The sequence below is a fragment of the Puma concolor genome, chromosome E1, assembly GCF_028749965.1.
Source record: "Puma concolor isolate L17-30 chromosome E1, mPumCon1.1.hap2, whole genome shotgun sequence".
NCBI classification, from domain to species: Eukaryota; Metazoa; Chordata; class Mammalia; order Carnivora; family Felidae; genus Puma; species Puma concolor.
The window spans coordinates 11,161,270-11,188,077 of NC_141680.1; the positions used below are offsets into that span (position 1 = coordinate 11,161,270).

The 26,808-nt window shown below is 50.1% G+C and overlaps 1 protein-coding gene across 3 annotated transcripts in view; it reads right to left on the reverse strand.

Moving 5' to 3' along the window:
* Positions 1-26,202, reverse strand: part of EPN2 (epsin 2) — an 87,201-nt gene extending 60,999 nt beyond the window's left edge. For all 3 annotated transcript variants that reach the window (XM_086686165.1, XM_086686166.1, XM_086686163.1), the window contains exon 1: positions 26,049-26,202. The gene's annotated coding sequence lies outside the window, so the exon portion shown is untranslated. The remainder of the gene's footprint in view (positions 1-26,048) is intronic.
* Positions 26,203-26,808: the final 606 nt, after the last annotated feature.

Below are 26,808 nucleotides of genomic sequence, written 5' to 3' on the forward strand. Positions count from 1 at the left end.
GCCAGGAGGACAGAGGCGCCCTTCACAGAACACAGAAGTGGGAAGAGTGTGCAGGTTTCAGGAGAAGGAAAGAGGCCGAACCCGTAGTTTTCCTTCAAACAAACAAACGTAGCTGGAGGTGACGGCAAAGCGGGCACGGAGGGCTGGGGAGGGGCACCAGGGTCCACACGTTCCTCTGGGGGGAGCGGTGACACGACCAGGGGAAAACAGGGACAGAGGCTAGCAGTCACCCGGCCAAGTTCAAGAAATGCCGGGGGGGGCGCGGAGACCCCGGAGAACCATCCGGCGCAGGCGAGGGGAGAGGCCAGGGAGTGATGCTAACGAACCGGGACAGAGAAGAGTCCAGAGGACGAGGCAAGAAGCCTGCCCGTGGGTGCCGTGAGCAGCATGCCTTCTCATGACACCGATGAGTGGCTCAGACATCCTCGCGGGGGAGGCCACTTCCCAGACCTGTGGCACCGTGGCCCGCACCTCCGGGGCGACTACCTCCTCCCCGGTTTCAGGATAAAACCGAATCCAAATCACCCCCAATTCCCTCCCCTTCTGCTGGAGGATCCGCCACCTGCTGCCTGCCTGGGCTTCCGGCTCTCCCTCCGCTCTCCCTCCTTCCTCCCACGACCTCTGGACTGCAGCTCTCGGGGGGACAGAGGCCCCGACTGTCTCCACACTGCCGCCCGCCTCACAGGGCCTGGCACGGCGCCTGGCACACATCTGCCACAGGAATGAATGACTCCACAGGCCCCGAGTCCGGCCCCACCTGCTCCCACGCTCCCCCCGCAACGTCTCTGAGCTCCTCTCTGCGCCCCAACCAAACCTCCAGATGCTCTGACAGAATGTAAAACGCGACCTCTTGGTACTGTTTGTGGGGGGTTAGAAATGACAGCCCGACAGAGTGGAAAGATGGCTGCCTCTCCCCCCCCCCCCGCCCCCCCCAGTGTTCAGGCACGTCCCTGAACCTCCATCTTCTCATCTGGAAAATGGACGCGGCGGCCTGCCAGGCACCACAAGACAATGGACGCGCACAAGCTGTGAGAACGGAGGTGAAAGCTTTTGCTTCTACCAGTTTCCATGCTCGCCCACACGCTTTGCAGGCCACTGGCCCCTCACCTCCCCCCCCCCCACCCCAACCCGAAAGAGGAAAACAAGACCAAGCTGACATGGGGGGGGATTTCTGAGGCAATTTCACACTAAATTTAACAAGCAGAAACAAACAGCAGTCTGCAAACCGTGTAATTTTTTTAATTCTTAAAAGATTAAAGTATGCTGGCAAATGTCAAAACACAAAAGCCAAAAAGAAATTAAAATTGTTATTTTCCTCTTGGTTTTATCTCCATTAGCCAAATGCTTTTGTTCAAACAATGTTTACATTGCCATTGTCCTGCTTTGTTTAGAAAAATAATACAAGGGTACAGGACTGAGGGCGCACACAGATCTGCCCAGTTTCTCCGGGGCTCAGAAAACACTCGAGTTGAGAAATCTGTTGCGCCAGAGGCTGAGGAAGAACTGTTTACTCGCCTTGGAATATTCATCGGCCACGTCAATACCACTGACCTCCTCCTCTTACGGCCACCCTGGGGATAACCAGGCCCTGAGAAGAGGCACATGTATGCTTCGCAAGGAAAACATGAACCGGAGGCCTGGGGATGGCCACTTGGTGACCGCAGGCTTGGCTGCAGCGAGCCAAATGCATCAGGGTGATAGCTGTACCTTACTCAGTGCCTACTGTGTGCCAGAATTCTGCAAGGGTGGCATTTTACAGGTAAGAAGCAAGAGGCGGGTGACACCGAGCGTGAGTGGGGTGAGGTCTGCATCCCCTGCACGGAGCCACAACACCTGCTGTGAAAACTTGGACGAGCCCGGTCCCAAACCTCGGCCAATTCAAGGTTACTTGCATGAGACTGCTTTGCTCCTCTCCGATACCATCACCCACTTTAAAGCTGCTGCTTGAAAGATCCGAGGTCTTCTCACCGACCGGCTTTCAAGGCTGCCCCATTTATTCAGTTCCAGGTAGTTTCTACCTTGGGACTCCCCACCTCAGTACTGAATGCTTCCCAGACTGGCCTGTCCACACGGACTCGCTCTCCTGGGTCCCACGAATGCCCGTTTCTCTTCTCTGTAGAAATTAGTTACATTCACCAAGTACTCCCAGTTCACGTCCTTCTGGGAACTGCATGTCCCCAGGTCAGTCACGGCCCCGGCCAATAAAATCTGCTAGAAGTGAAATGTGTCGTTTTTCCGTCAAACACTTTAGAAGCCAGTGTGTAATTCTCTAAACTCCCTTCCCTTCCCAAGGTGGTGGTGATGGTGGCGGCCTGGGTCAACACAGAGCTTGCCTATCTACCCGAGACAGGAAAATACGTCCACACGCAAATTTGTGCACCAGTGTTAACAGCAGCATTGCTTACAATAGCCAAAAGGTGAAAACAGCTTTGCCCATCAACAGATGACCGGGTAAATAAAATGTGGTGCAGAACGGAATATTATTCAGCCTTAAAAAGGAATGAAGTACAGATATATGCTACAACGTGACGAACTTTGAAAATACGTTGAAAGAGCCATCCCTATTCAAACAACACCAGCATTCTTCACAGAGCTAGAACAAACAATCCTAAAATGTGTATGGAACCAGAAAAGACCCCAAATTGCCAAAGCGATCCTGAGAAAGAAAACCAAAGCTGGAGGCATCGCAATCCTGGATTTCAAGCTTATCACAAAGCTGTAATCATCAAGACAGTATGGTACTGGAACAAAAACAGACATATAGATCATGGAAACAAACAAACAAAAAAATCCAGAAATGGACCCACAGACGTACGGGCAACTAATCTTTGACAAAGCAGGAAAGAATATTCAATGGAACAAAGACAGTCCCTTCAGCAAATGATGTTGGGAAAACTGGACAGCGACGTGCAGAAGAATGAACCTGGACCACTTTCTTACACCACACACAAAAATAAACTCAAAATGGATGAGAGACCTAAACGTAAGACAGGAAGCCAACAAAATCCCAGAGGAGAAAGCAGGCAACAACCTCTCTGACCCTGGCCACAGCAACTTCTTCTTACTTGACATGTCTCCAGAGGCAAGGGAAACAAAAGCAAAAATGAACTCCTGGGACCTCATCAAGATAAAAAGCTTCTGCACAGCAACGGAAACAATCAGCAAAACTAAAAGGCAACTGATGGAATGGGAGAAGATATTTGCAAGTGACATACCAGAGAAAGGGTTAGCATCCAAAATCTATAAAGAACTTACCAAACTCAGCACCCAAAAAACAAATAAGCCAGTGAAGATATGGGCAGAAGACATGAATAGACACTTTTCCAAAGAAGACATCCAGATGGCTAACAGACACGTGAAAAAATGCTCAACATCACTCATCATCAGGGAAATACAAATCAAAACCACACTGAGATACGACCTCACACCTGTCAGAATGGCTAACATTAATAACTCAGGCAACAACAGATGTTGGCGAGGATGCGGAGAGAGAGGATCTCTTTTGCACTGCTGGTGGGAATGCAAACTGGTGCAGCCACTCTGGAAAACAATATGGAGGTTCCTCAAAAAATTAAAAATAGAACTACCCTACGACCCAGCAATTGCACTGCTAGGTATTTATCCAAAGGATACAAAAATGCTGATTCTAAGGGACACAGGCACCCCGATGTTTACAGCAGCGCTATCGACAATAGCCAAAGTATGGAAAGAGCCCAAATGTCCATTGATGGATGACTGGATAAAGAAGACATGGTATATATATAGAATGGAGTATTACTCGGCAATCAAAAAGAATGAAATCCTGCCATTTGCAACAATGTGGATGGAACTAGAGTGTATTATGCTAAGCGAAATTAGTCAGAGAAAGACAAATATCATATGACTTCACTCATATGTGGAATAAGATATAAAACAGATGAACATAAGGGGAGGGAAGCAAAAATAATATAAAAACAGAGGGAGAGCAATCATAAGAGACTCTCAAATACAGACAACAAACGGAGGGTTGCTGGCGGGGTGTTGGGGGGGGAAGGGCTAGTGGCGTGAGGGGCATTAAGGAGGATGCTGGTCGGGATGAGCACTGGGTGTTGTATGTAAGTGATGAATCACAATTCTATTCCTGAAAACATATATATATATTTTTTTTATTAAAAAATAATAAAGAGGGGCGCCTGGGTGGCGCAGTCGGTTAAGCGTCCGACTTCAGCCAGGTCGTGATCTCGCGGTCCGTGGGTTCGAGCCCCGCGTCGGGCTCTGGGCTGATGGCTCGGAGCTTGGAGCCTGTTTCCGATTCTGTGTCTCCCTCTCTCTCTGCCCCTCCCCCGTTCATGCTCTGTCTCTCTCTGTCCCAAAAATAAATAAACGTTGAAAAAAAAAATAATAATAAAATAAAAAAGAAAAGAACCGCATGCTTAAAGAAAGGAGCCAGGCACAAAAGGCTATCTACTGTATACATAACTCTGTTTATATGTCCAGAACAGGCAAATCCAGAGGACAGAAAGTAGACTGACAGTTGCCAGAAGGTAAAGGAAGGCTGGGGTTGGGGGTGGCGTGGGGGGACTGCTTCACGGGTATGAGTATGAGGTGTTTGGGGGAGTGATGAAATGTTAAGATTATGCTGATTGTTGCACAACTGTAAATATACTAAAAACTACTGAACTGTGTATTTCAAACAAGTGAACCTTAATGCGTGGGACACAAATTGTGAATCGATAAAGCCATTAATAACCACCACCACCACCAACAAAAAAAGGTGCCTCCATCAGCCTGGGCCCGTGAATGACGCCGATGACCGCACACACTGGACACGCGGCACGAGGAGAGAGAGAAGTCTCTACTGTGTCGGGCCACAGAAACATGAGGGGCTGGTTGTTTTCACAACACCACGTAGCCCACCCCCATGCAGACTCAAAACGTGTCTGTGGTCACTTAATTTAAAATCCTGGAAGGAAGCCAAGGCTGTGGTTCTGTCCCAATAGAGACCAGACTCTGTCCCAAGGCCACAGTCTGAATCTTTAAATACAGGAGATGGGGGTGGGAGGGAGGTACTTAAAGAATCTGGCTAGATCGAAACAATTCCTAGCCTGAGACATTTTTACAACTCCTAACTTAAGGAACTAAACTCCCCAAAACATAAAGAGCTCACAGTGATTGAGAAATAAATAACCAATAACCCAAGAAAAAAAATGAGAAAAGAACCGTCCACACAAAAATATAAATGGTCCGGGGCACCTGGGTAGCTTAGTCAGTTGAGCATCCGACTTCAGCTCAAGTCATGATCTCATGTTTCGTGAGTTCAAGCCCCACATCGGGCTCACTGCTGTCAGCACAGAGCCCACTTTGGATCCTCTGTCCGCCTTTCCTTACCACCCCCCCACACGCACTCTCCCAACAATAAATAAATATTCTTAAATAAGTAAGTAGTCCTTAAACATATGACATGATCGGCTCACACTTCAGAAAAATGCAAACTGAAGGTTACACTGAGATGCCTTTTACACCTGTCAGGTTGGCAAAAATCCAAACATCTGACTCTGCCTTCTCTCGGCAAGGCTGTGGGGAACCAGGCACTCATACCTGCTGGATGGAAGTACAAATTGGAACAACCCCTGCAGAGGGCAATTTAGCAAAATCTACCCACATTGCAAATGTGTTTGCCCTCTGACCCAGCGGTGTCCCTGGGGGACGCTACCCTCAGGTCCTCCTGCACACGCGGGAAAGATGCACAGATAAGACTACTGGATGCAGGCGAGGTATGCTGGAAACAACCCGAATGCCTTTGTTTAGGGGATGGGATTTAAAAGAAAACAAACAAAGGAACAACTTCACGATATCAAACAGCTGAAAGAGAATGATAATTCTCCAAGTATAAAAATAGAAAAATCTCTAGGCTACAGTGGTAGCGTAAAAGAGCAAGGTGTAGAATGATTATGCGTAGTGTGCTCTTTTCTCTAATAAAAAGGGAGAGATAAGGATATAAATTTGTGTTTGCTTTATTTGAGTAAAGAAACACTAGAAGGATATCCTAACTGCTAAAAGGGGCTCTCTATTCAGGAGAAGGCGGAGGCACCTGGGTGGTCCAGTTGGTTGAACATCTGACTCTTGATTTTGGCTCAGGTCATGATCTCCCGGTTCATGAGCTCAAGCCCCACGTCAAGATCTGTGCTGACAGCACGGAGACTACTTGGGATTCCCTGTCTCCCTCTCTCTGCTCCTCCCCAGCAACACTCTCGCTCACGCGCTCGCTCTCTCTCTCAAAAATAAACGTTAAAAAAGAAAAAGTGGGGGACAGTGCCTGGGTGGCTCACCTTGGTTAAGCTTCCAACTTCAGCTCAGCTTATGACCTCATGGTTTGTGGGTTCGAGCCCCGCGTTGGGCTCTGTGCTGACAGCTCAGAGCCTGGAGCCTGTTTCAGATTCTGTGTCTCCCTCTGTCTCTCTGCCCCTACCCTGCTTGTGCTCTCTCTGTCTCAAAAACAAACATTAAAAAAAAAAAAAAAAAGAAGAAGAAGGGGGGACAAGACAAGGCAGATAAGATCAGAGGTGAAGGGCAAGATCTCTCAAAGTATACTTTAATAATCTTTTATTTCAAACCTATGTCAATGTGTTGTCTATTCAAAAAAAAAACATTAAAAAAAAAAAGTCCCATCCTCATTTATAAAAATATTGGGGCGTATGGGTGCTTAACTCAGTCAGTTAAGCGGCTGACTCTCGATTTCCACTCGGGTCATGATCTCGCCGTTCATGAGTTCGAGCCCCACATCTGGCTCTGCACTCAGCGAGGAGCCTGCTTAGGATCCTGTCTCCCTCTTTCTGCCCCCCCCCCATTCTCACTTTCTGTCTCTCAAAAATAAATACACATTAAAAAAAATTTTTTTTAAATATCAAAGCCCTTGGCCAACGTGCCGGTGCCACGAGCAGCCAGGCGTAAGCCTCCGCCCAGCCCTGTGTCCTTCAGCCTGTCAATCTGTTAGAGCCCACCTCCACCTCCACAGCTGGGAAGCTGAAGGGCAACGACTAGAAGACAGTCTGCATCCTTCGACTAGAAGACAGTCTGCATCCGTCTAGGCCAGGCTCCTCAGGTTTCACATCTGGAAGGCCGCAAATGGCCTGTGGTGGCCTTTCCCAGCTGTCCATACCCCGTTCCAACCTGCACTCTCCCCTGTGCTGCCCACAGGTCCACGCACCCCCACCCACCCTGCCACCCTGCTACTCTCACCTCCTACCCCTCACCCCCACCCCACCCCTGCATGGCCCTGAGCAGGTGCCTCTCTGACCACCAGGGGCAGGGGCAAGGAAGGGAGGAACAAGAGGCTACGAGCCCCCACTTGTGCAGCAAGTGTGTCCTCAACACCTGCCCCCGGTCAGGTGGCAGCAGAGTGCTGGGGGACGCAGGTGAGTCAGACGCAAACCCTGTCTGCAAAGAGCTCACACAACACAGCCCATGGGAAGCAGGGAAACACAGACAGCCGACACCCTACTATGGAAGCCCAAGGGGTACGGGCCAGTGATGGAGCGGGCAAGGGGAAGGTCAAGGTGGCTGAGCGGCAGGCAGAGTGCATTCCAAGCAAAATGACGGGCTCAGGACCCAGCCAGGCCAGTGGGGAGGGGACAGCAGTGAGAAGGAGGCCAGAAGAGAGCACGCAGGCCAAACAGGGATGGGCCCTGGATGCCAGCAACAGAACACGGACTCTTCCTCCAGGCGTTCCGTTCAGGGCGGAGGGGAGTCTCAGCCTCCTGAAGACCCATCAGAGATGGCAAGCTCCGAGCAGGTAGCCTGGGCCTTTCCATCAGAAGGCAGCCCTCCTCACCACCCAGCCAGCAGCCAGCTGGGGAACAGGGCAAGTGTGAAGAGGGCAAAAAGAAGTGCCAAGTGAGAAGGACAGGCTGTTGGCCCTCAAAGGGATGTGATCCTTGTCTGGAAATTTCCCTCTGAAGTGACTCAGTGCTCAAAACACGCCAAGCCAACGAGTTACTGTGCTCATGTTCAACAACAAGAGCAAAACCGTATTTCCACATTACCTACTGAAAGGAGACAAACTTTAGGCTGACCAATTCCAAATTCGATTTCCATGAGCCTCACAGGACAGTTTTTTTTTTTTTTTTAATGTTTATTTGTTTGAGAGAGTGAGCGAGCAAGCATGAGCAGGGGAGGGCAGAGGCGGGGTGAGGGGGGGTGGGGGGGGTGGAGAGAGAATCCCAAGCAGTCTCAGTGTTGTCAGCACAGATCACAGGGCAGTTTGTTTGTTTTTTTAATCTCATTTCTGAGTCTCGATTCAGAAGCCGGTATGTTACAGAATGAGGGTTTTTTTTTTTTTTTCTCTTAAAGAACACAACATTGTTTCCCCTTTCTGAGTTTTAAATGGATTTCCTTCTTCTAAACTGGGGGGGGGGGGGGGGGGAGCCTCCATAATAGCTTTTAAGTTTCTGTCAAAAAGACTTCTTAAATATCCACCAGCTGGTAGTGTGATGTAGCACACAAATGAAAACCTCAAAGTGACAAGTCTGTACTAAGCCATCCGCCACCACCAGGCCCTGGGCGGAACGCGGCACCCATCAGGGTCTGCTCTCCTCCCGGGATGTGCAGTCTCGTGGGAAAGCTAACAGCTTGTCACTGGGGTTGGCTCAGTAACCAGCCAGGCGTGCCTAACACCGTTGGACAGAGAAGCGGGGACCTGTCCCCAGCGTGGGACACCCACTCACAGGGACCCACAAATGACCCCTCTGCCTGTCCCCGTGCAGCAGCAATGCTGAGGGCCCCAGAAGGAAATGACCGCACGTGGACATGTCATGGGTGCCCCTGAAGCGAGCCAGTTGACCTACAACCTGGACCAGCTCTCCGGGTTGGATCAGAAGTGAGCTGCTGAGCCCCAGGCACACACATTTCCTAAGGAACTGGCCTGTTTCCTCCTCCGACGGGGACTTCTGAGAAGAGGCAATAAACTGCGGTAAGAACATGCCGACACCCACATCACCAACACCTCATCAGCAGCTCACCAAAGGGAAAAGACACATTCAGAAGACAAAAACAACTGCCAGCCTGACTGCCGCTCTTACTGAGGATGGAAGAAAGCATTTGGGAGTCAGGACGGACTTGGGTATCGCTTAGTCCCACTCTCTCATTTATACCATCAAGGGGGAAACAGAGGCCCAGAGACCAGTAGGTAACTTTGCCCAAGGGGCCAGCCTGCCCCTCTCTGGAAGCCTCTGTCAGTCTTTGGCTCCACGGTCCGGCCCTGAAGCCCTCCTCCCCCTAGACCGGTTCCCCCTCTACACTTCCCATCTCCGCACCAGTACCAACAGCTTCCACAGTCAGCGTCTCCCCTCCCTCACCCACATCCAACTGGTTAATAAGCCCTTAGCAATCCAGCAAAGCAGAGAGTTCCTGAGTGCCCTCCCAGAGCCTCTGGAGGCTGAAGACCGGAGCCACCCCCAGCAAGGGAGGAGGGGACGAACTGCAGGGGGCACTGACCTCTTCCCACTGTGGCTGTTCAAGGGAAAGCTCTGGACCATCCTGGCAATGGTCACACAGAACACAAGGACCCCTGGGTACTCAACGAACAAACAACTTAGAGAAAACAAACCAAACTATTAACAGTGACTACAGGGGCAAGGCTATAGGTCAAGTTCAAGTTTGGTTCTTCCTACTTAGGTGAACTTTCCAAATTATCTTTGATGACCATTCAAACAGGCACCCTCACCATTCTCTGAGACTTAGCGCAAAAAGAAAATCAGCCTGGAAATACCATACTGTAGATAATCTATTTTGGTAGAGTGGACTTAAACATAATCAGAAGAGAAAACGAGCTAACAAGATTTTTGTTAAAAAGTGAAAGAACTGGGGCGCCTGGGTGGCGCAGTCGGTTAAGCGTCCGACTTCAGCCAGGTCACGATCTCGCGGTTCGTGAGTTCGAGCCCCGCGTCAGGCTCTGGGCTGATGGCTCAGAGCCTGGAGCCTGTTTCCGATTCTGTGTCTCCCTCTCTCTCTGCTCCTCCCCCGTTCATGCTCTGTCTCTCTCTGTCCCAAAAATAAATAAACGTTGAAAAAAAAATTAAAAAAAAAAAGTGAAAGAAGTAAGTAAAAACAATGATGGGGTGGGATGAAGGAAGAAATAATGGGTTTGGTTTTGTTTCGATAATCATTTGTTTCTCTTTCTTCAAAGGTTAACATCTATCCAACACCTTGAATTCAGATTACAGTGATTTCTTGTGCTATTTACCATTTTCTTCTACCAATAAAATATAGTTTTTTTAATCAATAAAGAATGTCTTTTCTTTCATAATTTCTTGTTTCTCTTTAAAGCAGGGAAAGTGCTAGGGGCACCTGGGGGGCTCAGTTGGTTGAGCTTTTGACTTTGGTTCAGGTCATGATCTCACGATTCATGAGTTTGAGTCTGGAATCGGGCTCACTGCTGTGAGCATAGAACCCACTTCAGATCCTCTGTCCCCCTCTCTCTGCCCCTTCCCTGCTTGTGCTCTCGCCAAAATAAGTAAATTTAAAAAAAAAAAAAAAAAAAGGCAGAGACAGTGCTTTTTCAAAATGCAGGAGGAATCGGATTAGTTGCAAAGACCATGTTTTAAATTTTCTCTTTATACATTGGGTCTTCTCAATGATTACTTTTTATAACAAATGGAATTAAAGCACAAACTAGGTCCCAAGTATGAGACGTGGGTCCTGAATGGGCCAGAAGACCTGGTTACAAAGCTGTACTACCACTAAGCAGGCTTGAGATGTTCAGAGCAAAATCCCAGCCACTCCCCCCCCAACCCTGGTCCCAGGAGTTAAGCCTTCTGCAGTTCTGGCCACAGAGAGGATCCCCTCAGAGCTTTCCCACTGGTTCCACTGGCAGGAAAACCATTGGAAGCTACATAATCCCTTTTACTTGGCTCCTCTGAGCTTAAACCACCATACTTTAGGGTCAGCTGTCCTCCCAGACTCCATCCTTTTCTTCTGTTTATCCCTGTCTTGTTTGCTGAACAAATGTGAAATGGCCTAAAACAGCAGCTCCCAACCCTGGCCACACAGATGAATATCTGGGGAACTTTGGAAAATACTTAGGCTCAGGCCACTTTGCCTAAACGATTAAAACAGAAGGTGGTGGGGACCCAACATCGGCATTTAAAATTTTTTTTTTAATATTTATTTATTTTTGAGAGAAAGAGAGAGAGAGCAAGCGAGCAGGGGATGGGCAGAGAGAAGAGACACAGACTCTGAAACAGGCTCCAGGCTCTGAGCTGTCAACATAGGGCCCAATGCGGGCTCCAACGCACAGACGGTGAGATCATGACCTGAGCCAAAGTCAGAGGCTTAACCGATGGAGCCACCCAGGTGTCCCAAGCATCGGCATTTAAAAAAAAAAAGAAGCTCCCCAGGTTATCCTGACAAACTACATTGAGCCCAGTTGAGAATCACTGGCTTAGAGAAACCCACATAACAATGAAAAGCAAGTAAACAAAGAAACTCAAGCAACAGGGAAAGAGAAGGAAAAAAGAAAACAAAACAAAACAAAAGGCTGGGCCAAAAAGCAAGGTTAGAACCCAAGTGCAGGCCACACTAGAGCGGGCCCAAATGATCGACTTTGCGCTGAGCTTCCAGATGGCCAAGGCAAAGATGATTCACGCTGCCCACAAGACAGAAATAGACCTAATTCACAGAAGAGTTCTTCCTTGTCCTGGGACCTGAGATGAACACCTCTCTGGACCCTCCAAAAGAGGACACACAGCATGATGCGAGAGAGCATCTCGCCCCACAAGGCAGCCCCTGCGACGGGCACCCCACGAGTCAGCAGTTGACTTATTCAAGCCTGTTCGCTAACTCCTTGCTAGAAATAAAATCTAACAGAAATCAATGTCTACAGATAAAACATGTTACCAAACCCACTTCCTTTTGCACACTGATGACAACATATCTAACCTAACCCCCTGACCTCCAGCACCTGACAACACAAGGGCAGACACTGTTTACTGAGGCATGGAAATAAAGGCAATGACACATGAAAACACCAAGTCTGCCCCTATAACTCTGGAGTCAAAGTCAAGCATTTCCCTCAATGCCAATGCTAAAAAAAAAAAAAAGCCACTGCCCACCCTCAGACCCACAGCTGTGGTCTCTCAGGTCTAAGAAGAGGAGGGTGTCTCCCAGATGGCAGCCTCCTAAGCAGGCCTCATGGCCACCGAAAAAAAGCATCAGGCCTGAGTCCCTGACGTGGAGTATGCTTTTCCGTTACATATGATGTACTTCAGTAATAAGTTCTTTTTTTTTTTTTTTTTTTTTTTGCGACAGAGAGAGACAGAGCATGAGCAGGGGAGGGACAGAGAGAGAGGGAGACACAGAATCGGAAGCAGGCTCCAGGCTCTGAGCTGTCAGCACAGAGTCCAATGAGGGGCTTGAACCCACAGACTGTGAGATCATGACCTGAGCCGAAATCGGATGTTTAACCGACTGAGCCACCCAGGCGCCCCAATAAGTTCTTTTTAAATGGGTTAAAAAATCAACGGATTATGGAAGTAGCCACCCCCCCCACCCCTTTATGACGACATTTTCTTTTTGATCCATGCATCACATCACCCATTTCAAAGTAAGCGCGGACAAGTTAAAGTGGCAACCACTCACAATTGCCAAAGGTGGAAACAACCCAAATGTCCATCAACAGATGAACAGATAGACAAACTGTGGTCTGTCCACACGATGGAATATTATTTAGCCATAAAAAGGAATGACACACGTGACTCCAGGGCTGAACCTGGAAAACACTATACTCCGTGAAAGAAGCCAGACACAGAGGATCACACCCGTATGACTCCATGCCTATGAAATGCCCAGCACAGGCCGAGCACCCTAGAGAGAGAAAGCAGATTAGTGGTTTTCAGGGGCTGGGGATGGGAGGGATAGGGAATAACTGCTTAACGGGTACAGGTTTCCTTCTGGGGTGATGAAAAAAGTCTGTAACTACATTGTGGTGATGATTGCACAACAGTATATATATACTTTTTTTGAGAGAGACAGGCAGGGGGGAGCGGAGGGAGGGGGAGAATCTTAAGCAGGGTCCACGCCCAGTACAGAGCTGACATGGGCTCGATCTCATGACCCTGGGATGAGGACCTGAGCTAAAATCAAGAGTCGAGATGCTCAACTGAGTCATCCACATGCCCCAGTGTAAATATACTTAATGCCACTGAATTTTTAATTTTTTAATGTTTATTTATTTTTGAGAGAGAAAGAGACAGAGATGAGTTGGGGAGGGGCAGAGAGAGAGGGAGACACCGAATCTGAAGCAGGCTCCAGGCTCCTGAGCTGTCAGCACAGAGCCCGACGCGGGGCTCGAACCCACGGACCGTGGGATCATGACCTGAGCTGAAGCCAAACACTTAACCGACTAAGCCACCCAGGAGCCCCTTAATGCCACTGAATTCTTAACACTTTGAAATGGTTACCATGGTAAATTTTGTGTTACATGTATTTTGCAATTAAAAAAATTAATAGAGTTAAAAAAAATTAAAAAAAAAATTAATAGCAAAATTCTCGTTGTGCTAATAAAATTCAACCCACATCAAGATTTTGTATAAAGATTATCACCCACAAGTACAGAAAGTCAGCTTCGACTCCAGAGCACACGAAATCAAAATTAGGATGCCTGGTGTTTAGTCTCCACTTAAAAGCAAGTTTCCAGGGGCATCTGGATGGCTCAGTCAGTTAAGCATCCAACTTCAGCTCAGATCATGATCTCGCGGTTCGTGAGTTTGAGCCCTGTGCTGACAGCTTGGAGCCTGGAGCCTGCTTCCGATTCTGTATCTCCCTCTCTCTGCCCCTTCCCTGCTTGCACACACGCATGCACACTCTCTCTCAAAAACAAAGATTAAAAAAAAAAAAGATTACAAAAACAAGTTTCCAAAGAGTCTGTATCTGCTAGCGATACATACCGAAGCACTGATCAATGAAGTAAGTCTGGGATTTGCTTTGAAATAATCGAAGAGGGAAAAAAAAAAAAAAGGAAAGAAAGAATGGAAGAGGGGTGGGGGAAGGATCCTAGATTAAAACTGCTGAAGCGGGGCGCCTGGGTGGCTCAATAGTTAAGCGTCCAACTTTCGCTCAAGTCATGATCTCACAATTCATGAGTTTGAGCCCCGCGTCCAGGCTCTGAGAGCTCAGAGCCTGGAGCCTGCTCTGGATTCTGTGTCTCCCTCTCTCTCTGCCCCTCCCCTGCTCGTGCTCTGTTTCTCTCTCTCTCTCTCAAAAGTAAATAAACATTGGGGCGCCTGGGTGGCGCAGTCGGCTAAGCGTCCGACTTCGGCTCAGGTCACGATCTCGCGGTCCGTGAGTTCGAGCCCCGCGTCGGGCTCTGGGCTGATGGCTCAGAGCCTGGAGCCTGTTTCCGATTCTGTGTCTCCCTCTCTCTCTGCCCCTCCCCCGTTCATGCTCTGTCTCTCTCTGTCCCAAGATAAATAAACGTTCAAAAAAAAAAAAAAAGTAAATAAACATTAAAAAAGGAAAAAAAACTCCTGAAGCTCAGTGCTGGGAGTTCACTGAACTAGTCTATTTTTCTATGTTTGAAATTCCCCATAATGAAAAGTTTTACTTTGTTTTCAAGCAAGTTCCCCAATACCCTTAATATGCTAGATAATGCTCCGCACAGGCAAAAGAACCAGATGCCCTTAAGCTGTCAAGTTCTGGGGGCTCTGCCCAGTGTCCTCCACCTGAGTCCTACAGTTCAGGGTCACTGTGGAGGCCCGTCCACAAGAGGCCACACAAGGGGCTCCTCAGAAAAGAACCAGAGCCCCCGGTGAGACCGCCAGGCAGCGACACAGAGTCCTCTGACCTGGTCCTTCACACTGTAAACCAACACATCACGTAGGCCTCGAGATGCCTACCCCAAATTCAGCGAGGGTCTGGAAACAAGGAAACCTTTCACTGAACTGCCTTTAACAGAGCCAGGGGACCCCCTACCACTGCAAACGGAGCTCGCCTCCCAGCCCCAGGGAAGCAGGAGGCTGCCAGGCTCTCCCTAGATGCAACAGGTGGTTAAAATCGCAATCACCTATCCACTTGTTTCTCCTCCTCCCTCTTGGAGAACCACATGGAGGTGGGGGGCAAGGCCAGCATCCATACCACCCTTCCCACTGAATTCCCAGTAGGTAGGAAAGCACATGGCATAGAGTAGAGGCTCAGCTAAATGTTTGCTGTGTGATCCTGACTTCTGATGGACACTACTCTCAAGGTGCATCGTAAAGACTTGCTTCTCACAAATGCCGATGCAAGATATCAAATGGAAGGCACCAGAATGTACCGGTGTGGGGTGCCAGGAAAGGAGAGGACAGGAGGCAAGGAGTTATCGTTCAAATAACGCCCACCTAAAATAGCATCAGAGATGCTCTGGAATGTAGAGGTCTGGGTCAGGGAGAGGGGGGAATGGAGAGGAGGGTGGGAGACAAGTGTCTAAGCAGAGAGGGTGGAGCGTGAGGGCAAGGAGGAGGGCATCGAACAGGGAGGTTGGCAAGCCCCACCACCCTGAACAGGAGACACCGCCGTGACGAACTGTGTCGGGTCCTGGGTCTCCAGAGCGGGGCCCAGGCCACGAAGGGAAGTGAGCAGGCATCATGGGAGGGGTGGGGGCTGCAGAGAACTGGCACACGAAGCCCCATCCAGAGATGGCGCCGACACTGGCACTGACCCACTGTTGCCAGGCAACAGTGCAGGCCCCTGGCTGCCAAGTGTTCTGATTTGTCAATGAAGCTGCAAGTCCGGATTGCTATGTAAGATCTCCTGATTTTCATGTTGGCAACTGCGGTAGACAGAATAATGGCTTCCCAGAGATGTCCACATCCTAATCCCAGTTACACGGCAAAGGGGAATTAAGGTAGCAGATGAGATTAAGGTTTCTGAACAGCTGACCTCAAAATAGGGAAGATCCTGAATTACCCCTGTAATGGCAAGGATCCTTAAAAGTGGCAGTGGGACGCAGAAAAGTCCCTGTCAGAATGATGCGGCATAAAGACAGAGCCTAACTGTGGCTGGCTTTGAAGACAGAAGGGGCCACCAATCAAGGGATGAGGGCAGCCTCCAGAAGCCGGAAAACACGAGGAAACAGATCTTCTCCTAAGGCCTCCAGAAAGGAGCACTGCCCTGGCTGCACCATGATTTTAGCCCACTGAGACCCGTGTTAGAATTCTAACCTACACAACTGTTGTTTTAAGCCACTGCATTTGTGATCATTTGTTACAGCAGCCAGAGGAAACTAATAGGGCAACTAACTTTAATTCCTTAAAAAGGCCAAGCACAGCCCAGACAAAATACATCTGTGGGCCGCATGGGGCCTGTGGACCACTCTTGTCTAGTCTACTCTAAGAAGAGTTGAGGGCTGGGCCACCTCCTAGGTACCCAGCACAAGAGCCTGGCACATGATCTCTCGGACATGCATCCCAGGGTGAACTGCTAGGTCCCTTACCTTTATGACCTGGTCATAAAATTCTCCAGGGATTTCTGGAAAATACAGCTGCTTGGGGCACCCAGCTGGCTCGGTCGGTAGAACATGCAACTCTTGCTCCTAGAGTCATGAGTTCAAGCCCCATTTGGGCACACAGCTTATTTACAAAAGAGAAAAAGACAAAAACAGAGCTATTTGACCGTAAAGGGCTCCATTCCCAAAGGACCTGTTAGCCATAGCACGGCACATGGCCCAGACCTCACCCTGGGACCTGGGAGAGTGGCCTAGAGCAGAGGGTGGAAGAGGTGAGAACCCCTCTCAGCCCCGCCTTCTCCTGCAGAAAGAAAGAAGTGAGAGCTTCTCAGCTCCCTGGGGAAGCCTCCAGGCCCTCTCTCCCGGCCACCCACAGGGCGCTCTCTTGCTGTCAGTGACTCCCCTGCACCTACAGCAATGAGATCACTTTGGTTTTGTTTTTTTTTTTTTTTTTTCTGAAACAGCAGAGGAACACTTTTCAAATGAGCTCTTTTTAGTTTCCCACGTGCAGAGCAGAGCAGAGCTGCTCCAATCAGAGGCAGCGTGGAGGACCCAGGGCGCTGCCCACTCGCCACCAAAAGACTGTGTGAAAGCCACGTCCCGACTCAGAGCGCGCTAAGCAGTCCGCCTGTTCCGCCTCACGTCCGGCCCTTCCTCCTCCACACCCTCGCTCAGCTCGAGCTCACACCTTCGCCTTCAGCCCTTGGCCCGGCCCTGTTCTCTGGCCCGGAGGCCTCTCCTCTGCGTCCCCCAGAGCTCCCCCTTTCCCTGCAAGACTCTACCTACCTACCCTTTCCCCTGAAGCCTTCAGCCTCACTCTGGGTATCTGACACCACTTTTTACCCTCCCTCCCAGGCTGCCATCACTTATCCTTCCGTCAGGAGCCACTCTCTGCGCACCATAAGCTATGTGAGCCCAGGAACTTACACCTCTCCATCCGTGTATTCCCAACCTATGGAGCACAGTACATATGTGCTCAATAATCATTACAGAATTAATTGGACCGCAAACTAATTTCTTTCTGAAAATATAATAAATTATGATGTTGTGATATGCATGAAATGCACCAGGTAAAACCTCTCTTCCAGACATCTTCCACTAAAAGCAAATCTACCTCAGTTAGGTACTCTAAATTACAACTACCTTTAATGGAACTTCTGTGAACAAATGTAGTTTTAAGTTTTACAAGCGGTGTTTGCTCCAGTCATTACAATCAGGGGTGTAGGAAGGAATCTGGCTCGTAGGCTTGAACGGCCAGATAAGAACCCGTCGTGCCTGCTCCATACTCCTGGCTGAAAATCAGGGGGGAGGAACATTGCCAAACAGGTGGGGCACAATCTTTTCTCCGGCCCTCACCCAGTTTACACTCTCTGCTGGGCCAGCCCCCTTTTGCAAAGTAGCTCAAAGGCAAACCTCAGCAGCCGGGGGGGATCTCTCCCTGGCACGATTCCACCTTACGTGCTGCCCCCTCCCTCTTTCCTCAAGCTGGTTCCTCGGTTACTCTACAGTAGCTCAGAGCCCAGCACCTCCTATCTCATCACTGCAAAGGCTTCTTGCTCCCCTCGTGCTCCAATTGGCTCCCACCTTCTAATCCCTGACACGCCCAGAGGCTCCCCTGAGCACACGGTTCATCTTGCTGGCCCACACAAACCATGAACATCATCTGGGGTACTTCTAAAAAAAAAAAAAACGACTGGCTTTTCCTCCATGGTCTGGGGTGGGGCCCCATCACAGGCATTTTTAAAAAGCTTTCCAGGCCATGTGACCTGCAGGTGCAGCCAAGGGTAAAAACTGCAGGCTCTCAGGGTGTCACATCCACTCTCCCCAGCCAGCACGGAGGCCCCCGGGGCACCTGCCTCTCCCCAAACAGAACCGGACCCCAGGACCTCCCTTCACTCTGACGCGCACCCTCATGCTGTTGCTGGAACTGTGACCTATCTCGTCTCACCGATCTGCCGGGTCAGGCCCTGCCAGAGGGCCCCACCCCAAACACTTGAGCGCCCTACTGCCCACACCACCAAATCCCAAGGCCACTGCCCCATCAGAGCCAGTGGCCATCGGGCCACCTCTGTCCTCACTGTTCCCAGCATCCCCCAGGCAGAGCTGCTTCTGTGTACATGGGCTGCCACGCACACCCCACACACAGGCCCCGGCCCACGCCCACCCCAAATTTCGCCCCCTGATGTTCCCTCGACCTGAAATGCCTTCCCATTTGTCCTCTATACCCGGATACTGGTCCCTGTCCTTTGAGGTCTACCTCAAATCCTACCTTCTCCCTGATATCTTCCCTGACTCTTCTAGATTTTTCTGCATTCTTGATGTCCTAACAAAGAATCAAAATCACAGCTTAGCAAACCACCAGCTTCTATTGTCTCACAAATACTAACTGTCTTCTCGATCAGTGGCAAGACACATAGCATTTCCCCGACGCGCATCATCTTGACAAGAGACCACATGTCGCAGATTTTCCAGGTCGACGGTGACCTCAAATATTCTGCCCTACTGTCATAGAATGGTCCTCGGCTTGATCCTCATGCTTTTGCATCAGTTGAACTGCCTCTCATGAAGTGGCATAAAAGTTATTCCCCTCATCATGTGTTTCCCAAACGTTGGGATCCCAGGTACAGTCATTATACCCCAGGACAGCACTGGATATCACCAGGCACTCGCGGAGAAGTCACTTTCAAGTAAATATGTGATTTTTTAGCCTGTCAGTATTCCTCCACTGCTATGACTTTTCTGGGGAGGGAGGAAGGACGGGCCCGGGGCGGACTCTGCAGAACCAACTTCCAGCTCTGATGATTTATTCACCTCGGCCTGAAAGCGTTTACAGAACAACAAATTCGAGTCCAAACCTCCAGGGCCTCCCGAGAGTGCAGGGCAGGTACTGACACATAGCTGTTTACCACTCCTTGGCTTGGGAGCTGCAGGCAATTTTTAAACCTTGGGAAAGTGATCACACCCCAACCTCCACATACACTGTTAAGACCAGAAAAATGACCCATTTGCTACAAGTCACATGTTAATTGCCTACTGAGGAAGGAGACACTTTATATTTTTATTTACATAACTGTTTAAGACTAACAAGTTCCTCTGCGTGAATTTGATCACGTTTTAACAACAGCATTAACCAGAGGATTTTTTTTTTTTTAGTCCTTAATTCTCATGTGTCATGTTTACAGAACCAATGTGCAGAGCTTCAGGATTACAGAGTAAAAAAGAAATGAGCCCTTTCCTCAGAGCAATTTGGGCAATTATTTTAACACAGTTTTGCAAACACAAAAACCTTTACCAGCCCACACAGACTTCCTCCCAGCCAACCCAGCTGGGGTCCTCCCAGGCCCCCGCTGTAAGCATCCAGGCAGATGTACATCTTAGAATTTAATTCTGTGGCCTGGACAGGGAGGTGAGGTCTTGCCACAGAAACAGCTTCATGAGGCTCCAAAACCAGACAGGTATGGGACTGGATGGGTACACATGAACCAGCCTGACCCCCCTGAGCTGGTCTACTCATCTGTGAAACGTGTACTTCCCAGGGTTGCTACGAGGGTTTAGCAAAGCAATGGGAGCACCTGGCATGGCTACAGAGTGAGGCAGTGAAAATAATGTGGTTTTGAATCTGACACAGGTGGCAGCAAAAACTAGGTGGGGTACTTACTGGCTGTGTGGCCTGGGGCAGGGTGCTGAACCTCTGAGCCTTAGTTTTTGCATATGCAAAAAGGGAAATCGTGACAGGCCTTGGAGGAACAGAATGAAATTAAATATTGTACGTAGACGGAGTAGCATAGGGCCTGGCACACAGGAGACATTAGAAAACCATTAGGGCGCTCTCTCTTTCTCTCTCTCTCTCTCTCTCTCTCATACACACACACTTACACAGACCATGTTTGGTTTTGATGGACAAGACGATAATTACTATTGGTGGAAAATGAATTTTTCCCCCCAAACCCTAAACACCAAAGAATATTAAATCAATCTGAACCATGGGGAGGGAGGAGGAATGACTTCCATTAACACCAGTGGCCATCCCTAATGGCCCCGTGGGAGTCTGTCTGGTGCCCTGCCCTTTCTCAGCTGCATTTCTAAAAAGCCTTGACAGTGAACATCTTGTTTGATGTGTGGGAATGATGAACCAGCTTTTCTAACAGAATCCTAGATTTAGCGCCTCTTTGAAGGGCACTGATGTCTTACATTCCCTTCATTAAGGAAAACATCCCAACTAACTCCCATAGTGATGATGCCTGTGACCACGGTCCAAGTTATCATCACATAAGAACGAAGCGAAAACATCTGACAAACCAAAGTCCCTTCCCAAGTGTCATGCCATCATCTTCCGAGCAATCCAGAAGCATTTCAGAGGCAGAAAACCACTGCTGTGTGTGAGCGCCCTCAGCACAGTCGCCCAGTGCTGACACCTTCACACGCCTTCTTATTCGGTCCTCTGGGCCAGGGTTCCCGAACCTGGTTCCTGGACCAGGCGCATCAGGAACACCTGGAAACTGGCTGAAAATGCACCGTCTCAGGCCTCACCTCAGACCTACTGAATCAGACACTCTGGGGCGGAGCCCGGCAACGTGTCTAATGGGCCACGGGGTGATTCCAATGCACGCTTGGAGTCTGAGAAACACTAGTCTGTTCTGCAAGATGGTTACTATTAGCCCCACTTCAGAGACGCAGAAGATGAAGCTCCTTGAGTACAGTGCTCAACACCACCCAGCCAGGAGACCAATTTGTACCCACGTCTGATTCCACAGCTATTTCTCACACGGACTTTGTAGCCAAACTGTCTGGACCATGTGGTGCTCTCAGCTACTGAGCCACCAGGATGCGACGATGACATTAGCTTAAGAGGGGTGGGAAAGAGGAAGGATGGAGCCTGCACTCAGAACTGATTAATTATAGATGCTTTTAAACCCACATCATGCATCAGCCCTAGATGGTCGGCCATCCCTCAGGACGAGCCTGCTTCTCCCTGCTCCATTTATCAGCGGGTTTGCCACGAAGGGAAGGCGGAGGGGGGAGTCCTCTGCACAGCCCTCTGTGCACCCACTTCCTGGCACTGCTTTGAACAGAAAGAGAAGTTACCTGTTCTGTCTCCAGAACGCTTGAGAATGCAGCCTTGACACCCACAGGAAGGCTTTTCTGTGCCCAGGCACAAAGCAGGTTCCAGTACCTGGGGATGCTGGGAATGAGTCACCACAAAGAATCCAATGCGCGGACACGGAACATTTTAACAATGTTGCAGATCTGGTTCAAAGGAGGCAAGCCTCTTTCTTTTTCTTTTTCTTTTTCTTTTTCTTTTTCTTTTTCTTTTTCTTTTTCTTTTTCTCTTTCTTTCTTTCTTTCTTTCTTTCTTTCTTTCTTTCTTTCTTTCTTTCTTTCTTTCTTTCTTTTTCTCTCTTTCTTTTTTTTTTTTAATCTAACCCTAAATCTAGCGTCCGTCAGTTCAATTGGTTCATTAAACTCGTGACATTCAACTTACAGTGGTTTCATTGATCCTAAGGTCAGGGAAAAGAAATCTCATTCACAATTTCCAACTTTCTACAGAAACTCGGTGGTGATCTTCAGATCACAGGCTTATCCTATATAATAAATTAAATGAGCACACGTAACACTGAGGGGCTTTATACAGGAGCTGGTGGAGGAGTAGGCACCCAGGTTTGGGAATCACACAGACCTTGGTTTGGCTGCTGGCTGTGCGAATTCCTCATAGGTTACCTAACATCTCTGGGCCCCCATTTTTCCACTCACAGATGGGTGGTGATCCCTGTGTCATAGGTCGACGTGAAGACAAAATGAAATGACATTAAAAAAAAAAAAAAACAAAGTCTGCTGAAACAACTTTGCATTTCAAGACATGAAAAACTTAACCATCTGACAGTAAAAATAGATGGAACCAAACAAGTCCATAGATGGACGGGATACACTCACTCAACGGCACGTACACTTATTTCACTGTATCTGTTTTCCCAAGTTTCTATTTTTAGACCCCTTCAGACCAAGGAAAATACCATCGACGAAGTTATCAGAAAGCTTGTCAATGTTCAAAAACTCAACCGATGGCCATAGTCGTTTCACAAGGCCAAACAAAATGTGCTCTCTCCCACCCTCGACGACCTTAGTGACGTCACTCAGTCCCTTGCCAACTTGCAGGAGGGCTTCATACAAGTCTCTTCGTCTCTCTGAGACTTGGTTTCTCCAGTGAGGCAAAAGGCATAAGAGTATTTTGGAACCCCAACAAACCCGCTGGAATCCCAGCCCCATCACTTAGTGGCTGTGTGGCCCTGAGCACAGGACTTCAGCACCTGGGTCTCAGTTCTCACAACTGCAGGTGGGGGAATAACACACATGTGGCTGAAGACGCCTATGTGCCATGTGACGTGACACACCCATATGACAGATGACTGCGGGACCAACAGTAGTGGTTTTTGCAAGAGCAAGGCGAAATAGTGGAGCCTGTAGCAGGGGACCAATCAAAGTTTGTTCCTCTGCCCCCAGGAGTTATTCACATCCTAGACCTGTTCTGAGCACCGACCATGTGTCAGAGCCTGAGCTGGGTACTGGAGAAGTAAGCAAAGACTGGGAGGGCGGTCGCTGGCCTCAAAGATGTCACAGTGCCGCAAAAGCCTGATACTGAGACAACGTGACTAAGTGCCCCGAAAGGCTGTTTGGGGTGGTGAGGCTTGAAGAGAAGGGTTTGAGGGACCCAAACACTGGTGGAGGTGGCCAGCAAAGGCCTGACAGAAGAGGTCTGTTTAAACTGAACACGTGAATAGAAAGCCCAGCAGACAAACAGGGGAGTAGAACTAGAAAATTCCTCATATCCTCCCCAACCTCAAGTTCCCCAAATGCAAGCCCTGTCATTTCTCCAAGGCTCAGGGTCACCAGGTACTCATGCCATAAAGCGACAACCACCGCAGTCATCTGGGCCCCATCACTCTGACAGGAAGGTTCTGGGGAACAACAGTAAGACCAACTGCCAAGAAGCTTTAACAACTTTAATGCACTTCCCAAGAGGGTGAAAAGGACAATTCCTGCATGAAAATTTCTTGGCACTTTAGTCCACAAAGAACTGGAAGATGCCCTCTTCCTAATAAAATCTTCAAAAAGAAATGAATAAAAAGCCCACTCTTTGGGGCGCCTGGGTGGCTCAGTCGGTTGAGCGTCCGACTTCACTCAGGTCACGATCTCACAGTCCGTGAGTTCGAGCCCCGCATCAGGCTCTGTGCTGACAGCTCAGAGCCTGGAGCCTGCTTCAGATTCTGTGTCTCCCTCTCTCTCTGGCCCTCCCCCCGTTCATGCTCTGTCTCTCTCTGTCTCAAAAATAAATAAATGTTAAAAAAAAAAAAGCCCACTCTTTAAGTGCAGCAAGAGCCCAGCCATTAAAACAAATCAAAGCCCTAAAAACACATCTACTTTTGTAGGACTCCTACCAGAATCCCAAGTCTCAGGCAATCCACACCTTATCATGGAAGGCAGTTACATTAAGAGGCATCCACTGTATTTCTGCAAAGGCTTTTTTACAAGGGATGGGTCATTTCTAAGGCTGCATATACCAAACGAGGTATCCTCATTTGAAAGTTTTACATTTCTTCACATGCACCACGGGTGTTTGGTACAGCACATCTTCCTGGGAGAAGAGTTCTCCACCGAACTCCCCCACCTGCCAAACTCAAGGTTCAAGGAGGCAAAAAGCCTGTGGAAACCAGGAGAGATCAGTACATCCCACGGGACAATCCAAACTTGCTCCTGTTCCAGGACCTTGCGGGGAAACAATCGTGAATCATGTCTCACAACAATTTGCACTTTACCCAACTCTACTAGCCGGTGTCTCATTCAGCGCTTACAAAAGAAAAGCCCAGTGCGACGGGTAACATGACTAACCGAATATGAGAACTAAAGAAACTAGTAAGCTTTAAAATATGAAAGGGAAAATACAGATACATAAAAGATCAGATCTTGATGGCTTCCCCAACACCATCACTTACCCCAAATACACTCACTGGCACAAGAACAATTTGGAAACAAACTGTAGTCCCTCCTGATGTTCATTTAAATACAGACGAAAACTTAATTATCAGTGCAAACTCAATCACTGCTGTGCAGGGTTCAGGATCTGATATTGCCAGCACCTATCATCTGGTATCTAGGGCTACAAGATGCACATGTTTTCGGCCAAATCTTCATTATCTTACGTAATTGGGGTGGGGGGGAGAGTAATTAAAATTCACCTTTTTCTATCCCTTTAACCTCCTGTTGCAATCTCTTCTTTCACAGGGCATTTTCTGGAGGTGGAAAGCAAGAACTCATACTTCACATCTTTTCGTGCCTGTTATCTTGTGTTGAATGTTAAAAATAAAAGGGGGAGGGGGATAATATCCTGAACATCTCTCTTAAAAAAAAAAAAAAAAAAAAAAAAAAAAAATTCTAAAATGTCCTGGAAAGCGAGCCCCGGAGACCAACCTTCTAGTTCTGGCGGTGACACAGTACCAGTGCGTGACCTTGAGCAAATCACTACATCTCTGGACCTCAGTTTCCCCCGTCTGAACCCCAATGATGGTCAGGCCCCGTCCTCTCTTAAAGCACAGATTTCAGATGCATCCCCAGGACGAAACAGCGAAGGGACCCCCGGCCGATGTCCCAGGGCGGAGGAATGGGCTTTCACGGGCCCCTTCTGGGGTTTCAGGGGACAACAAGCTGTCCCCACTCTCCCCGCCCCCCCCGCAAAGCCACTGGGCCAACTTCAGGTCGCAAACAAAAACCTGTTGGCACAGACTCCTCTAGGAACGGCCAGCCTCTCCCAACACGCTCTGCTCAGGGGGAGCCGCCCCGCGGGCAGAGAGGGTCTCCTTGAAGAGGCCGGCCCCCACGCACCCATAAACCCACCCGGATCAGCCGAACGGGACCGCCGGGCGGGGTCTCTGCCATCCCACGCGGAACAAAAGGCAGCTGGAGCCCGGCTCTGCCGCCCCCGTCCCCGCTGTGCTGTGGGGGTCGGGGGTGGGGAGGGAGAACCTGGTCCCTGGGGAGGGAAAGGGGCCCCGCTCCAGCCCGAAGGAGAGGGGCGACGGGATGGGATCCCGGACAGCGGGGACCCCCCCCCCGATTCCTGGAGGAAACGGGGGCTGGGCTGTGCACGGGGGCGGGAGGGAGGAAAGGGGTGCCTGGCCCGAGGTGGGGAGGAAAGTGATCTGGGGAGGAGGGGCGGGGTGGTTCCAAGCCGAAAGGCAAGAGGATGGGGGCCCGGAGAGGGCTCCTAGAGCTGGGGTGGGAATAAGAGGAGCCTCAGACTCAGAGAATATAAAAGCAAAAGCTCCCCGATAGGGAAACGGGGTGGGGGGGGGTGGGGGTCTTTGCAGCGGAAAGAGGGATCCAGGTGGGGAGGGGGGCCATGCCCCAGCCCGTGGGGACGGGCCTGGCTGGAAAGAAAAGGGTCCCACCCGAGGCAGGGACCCAGCTGGGGCAGCTGGGGTGCATGCTCTGGGGGGCGAGCTGGAGGGGAGCCGCTCTGCGAGGGCGTCCGCGCCCTAGGGAGGGGAGGGTCCGCGCCCTGGGGCCCCGCTCCCGCCCCCCGAGGCGCGTGGGCCCCGCTCACCTCCGCTCCTCCGAGCCCGCCCGGGTGCGCGGCTGCGGCCGCCGCCAGCGCTGAGGAGGCGGGAGCGACCGGAGCCTGCGGAGCCGCCGCCGCAGCCGCCGCCGCGTCCAGCTCCGTTTGACACCCACACACCAGCCAACATGGCGGCCGGGAGGGGGCGCGCCGGCTGCGTGCGCGCGCCCGCCGGCCCCGCCCCGAGGCCCCGCCCCCGCCCCGAGGCCCCGCCTCCGCGACCTCCCCCCCCCGCCCCCCCCTACAGACCCGCGACCCCTAGCGGAACGCCCTGCCCTCCTGCAGCGCCCGGGGCTTACGCCCGAATCCCCCAGACCTCCCCCAAGTCCCACACACGCGTCTCGACGACCCCCCCAACCGCCTACAAGCCCTGGCGAACTCATACCCGAACCCACGCGCTCGGCAACCTTCCCTGAGATCCCCCCCACCCACTCCCCCCACACCCCATACTCCACAAGCATCTCACCAGCCTCAGGCACGCACCCCGAGCCCTCATCGGACGTGAAATTCCAAATTCCGTTCTTTCCCTCGCAGCATGCACTTGAAAACATTGTTCCTATAGGGGCTTCTCTCAGGACGTGGAGCCTGGAGGGCGCCAGGGGCTACTGGGGCACCGGTCACTTTCGGTTTCTTGAGCTTGGTGCTTGGGTCACAAGTGCGTTCACTTTGTGGAAATTTACCGATGTACACGTTAGACGTGCGCACTTTTCCGTATGTGTGTTAATACTTCAATAAAACACACTCAAAA